Here is a 4,889-nt window from a genome sequence, read left to right as displayed (position 1 = left end):
TTCTTTCTTTCTTTCTTTCTTTCTTTCTTTCTTTCTTTCTTTCTTTCTTTCTTTTTATGTGATTTCCATACTGCTTAATATATTTTAAAATATCTCTAAGTGGTGTACAGCAAGTTATAGAATCAGAATTGTGGAAGGGGTCACAAGGATCATCTAGTCCAACCCCTTGCAATGTAGGAATCTTTCATCAAATGTGGGGCTCAAACCCACGACACTGAGATTAAGAGTTCCATATTACAAAAATATACAGTTATCATATGAAAACTTATATTAATACAAAATTACTAATAAATATAAACTGATATCAGTTCTTTCACATTTGGACATACCCTCTCAGCCGCCTGGCTGTCACCTGGAATGCCACCCATTCACCTTGACTCTCATCCAGTGCCCAAGCAAAATCTCAGCTCTCCTAGAGAAGTCTCATGCAGAGAAGGGTTGCTGATGACATCACCCTAGGCTTGTTTTTTTTATGGGCAGGCCCAATGTAGATGGAGATTCCTCAGGCTGGCCACTGCTGTGTCCCATTAAATAGCCAGCTACACTCTTCACATGCAATTCCATGTACAGTAGGTTTGTTGAGTTTCCCAGGTGGTCCCAAGAATGGGGAAATCATATTATTTATGATTCAAGTTTATTTCAGATTCAAAGGTTGGGGAAAGAATATTGGCGTTTTCCCCGTCCCTAAAATGGTTTTTATATCACTTAAATGAAAACCTCACTTTATGTGTTATTTATTCCAACAATTTCCATACTGCTTAACACTGTAAAGTGGTACCTCGAGTTAAGTACTTAATTCATTCCGGAGGTCCGTACTTAACCTGAAACTGTTCTTAACCTGAAGCACCACTTTAGCTAATGGGGCCACCTGCTGCTGCCGCGCTGCCGGAGCACGATTTCTGTTCTCAACCTGAAGCGAAGTTCTTAACCTGAAGCACTATTTCTGGGTTAGCGGAGTATGTAACCTGAAGCATATGTAACCTGAAGCGTATGTAACCTGAGGTACCACTGTAGTTTTTAAGTGGCATGCAATGAAATATGACAGTGATCGACTCATGTAAAATATTACCCAGGTCAACCTTACTTTCTATGCATTTGTGCCAGATACAAAGCTTGATTCTGTTTCATTAGATACGGTAATTAAAAGTCTATTCCTGGTAAACGTTTCTACCAGCAGAAGTCAAGTCACATAGGAAATCCCATCTTCTATCTTATGCTTTGTGTGCTGAAAGCTACAAATTATCAGTTGAACAAATGTTTCATAACTTATTACTTTTATTATTCCCTGGTGTTTACAACTGACCTTTGGTTCAGTAATGACTAACTTTTAATGCTAAGACAGGAGGAGACCCTTACCAGTTTCACTTGGGAGCACCAATTATTAAAATGGCAAAGTCTGAAGAGGTTGAGATTAATCCAGGGCAGTGGCGTAGCGTGGGTTGTCAGCACCCGGGGCAAGGCAAGTAATTTGCGCCCCCTAACCCGTGGATTTGCGCCCCCTAACCCGTGGATTTGCCCTAACCCCAGATGTTGCGCCCGGTGCGGCCAGCCCCCCCTGCACCCCCCACGCTACGCCACTGATCCAGGGTTTCCTTCCAAATTAGCATTAAGGTTATTCAGTCTCAGCTCCTGTGAAAGCTCCCTCTTTCCAAGGTTATAGCATAATGCATATATGCTGGGAGGAATACTGTTAAATCCAGCTTTACATTCACTTATTTGGTGGTGGAGGAGTAGAACTACGTGCTCTTTGCATTATTCCTTAGCCTGCATCTCCTTGGCCTTTAAAAATGGCAGCAAAATAAAGCAAAATAAATAAATAAATAAACAACAGCTGCTGGAAGACACTGCCAGTAACCTTCACTCCCCGAGAGAGTGACCGGCCGGAGCCAATTTGCGAAGCAATTGCAAATTCTGCTGTTAATCAAAGTGGCTTGGGGAGGAAGTTAGGCAAAAGCCCAGACAGTGTGTCTGGTTGCTCTGTAAATGGTGCAGGAAGCCACCAGTGAAACATGTGCATTAGAAAGAGAAGAGAGGCTGATTTTGGTAGGAATAGGAAGTTATAATAGATATGTGATAAGCAGAGATTACATTTACAATAGGTGATACCGAGTGATAGAGGCTGTATAAGGATGCCCAGGTCAAACAGGAGCATTTTAAATTAAGATTTAAAATCCACCTCAGCTTTTGCCAACATGATGCCCACTAGATGGTCTGAACTACTGCTCCCATCAACCTACAACCTGATGTTATTCTGGCTAGGGCTGATGGGAGTTGTAGTTCAAAACATCTGCAAGGTTGCTCAGTCTGCATTAGGTGTACTTTTCACACAGTTCATATTTGGTCTTTTGATGGTAAATCCCCAAACTGGAAAGTCAGAGGTAAAAACTAAACAGATGCAATATGATTTTCTTTTGTTATAAGAAAAAATACTGCTCCCTTTCCCTTATGGGGTATCTAAGAGCCCGTGTTCTCGAAGCTACCAACATGAGTTTGACCAACTTGCAGGAGGCAGTGGAAGACAGGAGTGCCTGGCGTGCTCTGGTCCATGGGGTCACGAAGAGTGGGCACGACTAAACGACTAAACAACAACAACAACAACAACAAGAAGAGCCCATATAGAGTCCTTATGTGGGTTCTCTATCGGTAGGAAAAAATAACAGAGGCCAACCAGAGAATATTGAGAAGCAAAGCAGCTAGTAAGCATGATCTTTATTAAACTGTTGCAACAGGGTCTCCCACTCCCCCCATGCAGGGAGGGAAGAGAGGAACCCAGAACATTGCTGTGCAAGCTCTTATATAGATTTTTGAAATTGCCTACCCTGTAGCTCAAGACCACCACCCAAAACATCATACATACATCGCAGAAAGAGGTGGTCCCCAGCAGAAATTTGAGTGTGTTGCTTCTCTTCTGTCTGCCAGGATACCTGATAATGCCTTATCTGATTGCCTTTTCTGGGAGGCCTGGCCATTCCTTTGAGGCAGTAAATACAGTGGTACCTCGGGTTACAGACGCTTCAGGTTACAGTCGCTTCAGGTTACAGATGCCGCTAACCCAGAAAAAGTACCTTGGGTTAAGAACTTTGCTTCAGGATGAGAACAGAAATCGCGTGGCAGTATCGCAGGAGGCCCCATTAGGTAAAGTGGTACCTCAGGTTAAGAAGGGTTTCCAGTTAAGAATGGACCTCCAAAATGAATTAAGTTCTTAACCCGAGGTACCACTGTACTTAGTTCCTGAATCTCTTACTCTTGTAGATAGTGTGCTCAGCTTAACAGATACTTGCCAAACTTTATATTCAGGGAGGTGTGAGCCCCTACAGTCCAAAGACAATTGGAAAGCTTTTCCTATTTCCTTCCTCCTTGCAGAGAAATATTTGAGGTCAATTTGGGAGGGTCAAAATAGCTTCAGGATTGTTCTCCTGTACTATTTCAGACACGTGGTTTATATACTTATGTATGTGTTTGCCTTGTACTACACACACACACACACACACACACACACACACACACACACAATACCTTAGAATTCCTATAACATTTGAATAAATCAAAAATCAAAAATCAAAATAAATCAAAAATCAAAATAAATCCATGGAAAATCAAAGAACATGGGCATGGTGTAACAACAGCTTTCCTGTTACAAAACAATGCAAAATGCTGTCTGCTCCAAGGTTGTAATAATCTTTCTAAGGTCATGATCCTAAAAACATTTATTTGGACAGTCTCTACGGAAATCAGCAAGACAAGAATGTGGAACTGGTGGATCTCAAAATGTTGTTAGACTCCAGCTCCCATGATCTCTGGCCACTGACCATGTTGGCTTGGTCTGATGGGAGATACAGTCCAATAACAGCTACAGGGGACCACATTACTTACCCCTGCCATTAGGACTTTATAATCATTGCCGTGTCAGTGATCACAGTAACCCAGCCTTTTGGTTTCCAGGAAGTGGGAGGAAAACATGTTGTGATGAATCAACTTCCAGGAAATAAGGAGAGAGTTTTGCTGAAGCCACGATGACTTGGACTAACTTCCACTTCCTTGTGAAGATTTGTTTTCCCCAGCAACATAGTTTGGAATAACCCTCTTATCTGGTTGCAGACAGTAGGTGTCACCATACACATGAAAAGAGCGAGCCTGACAATGGATTAAGTAATGATGATTAAAGAGTCAAGACACTGCACATGGATGAGCTTTCTCAGATCCTTATGAAGATACTCCTGTGCCTCTGAATATAAAGGTGGCCCTATTATTAGATATCCTGTTACTCAACAGATGGTGAGGCATTTCATTAGTGTTACAAATGTCAACTCCTGCACTAAGCACATAGAAAGCAGCCTTATACTGAGGCAGACCATTGGTTTGTTGAGCTCAGTTTTGTCCACACTGACTGGCAGTGGATGTCTAGAGCTTCAGGCAGGAGACATTCCCAGTCCAGCCTAGAGACGCTGGGGATTGAACCTGGAACCTTCTGCATGGAAAGCCTGTGTTCTACCACTGAACTACTGTCCTTCCCTTGGCATTGTCAAGTTTATTTTCTCCTATATGCCTTCAGAAGTCATATTATATAAATTCACATAGTAAGAGGTCCATCAGTGACTATTAGTCAAGATGGTCATACAAAAACTCCAGAGTCAGAGGCTTCAGAGCACCAGTTGCTGGAGAGCAACAACCTTCATGCCACCTGGTGATGGACGGGTTGGCAACTGTTGGAAGTGGGATGCTGGGTGGACTTTGATCAGATCCAGCCAGGTAAGGGCATTAATAGGAATGTAGAGGACCCAGAGCATGAGCCCAGGCCACAAATTTGCATAAATGTAAAGAGGTCTTATTGTAAAATTTAAGATGGCTGATGTCTCACCAGTACTACAGTTTGCAGCAGGCTGAGCCCA

This window comes from Podarcis muralis, chromosome 7 (assembly GCF_964188315.1).
Source record: "Podarcis muralis chromosome 7, rPodMur119.hap1.1, whole genome shotgun sequence".
Taxonomy (NCBI): Eukaryota; Metazoa; Chordata; class Lepidosauria; order Squamata; family Lacertidae; genus Podarcis; species Podarcis muralis.
Note: the sequence above shows the minus strand (reverse complement) of the source record.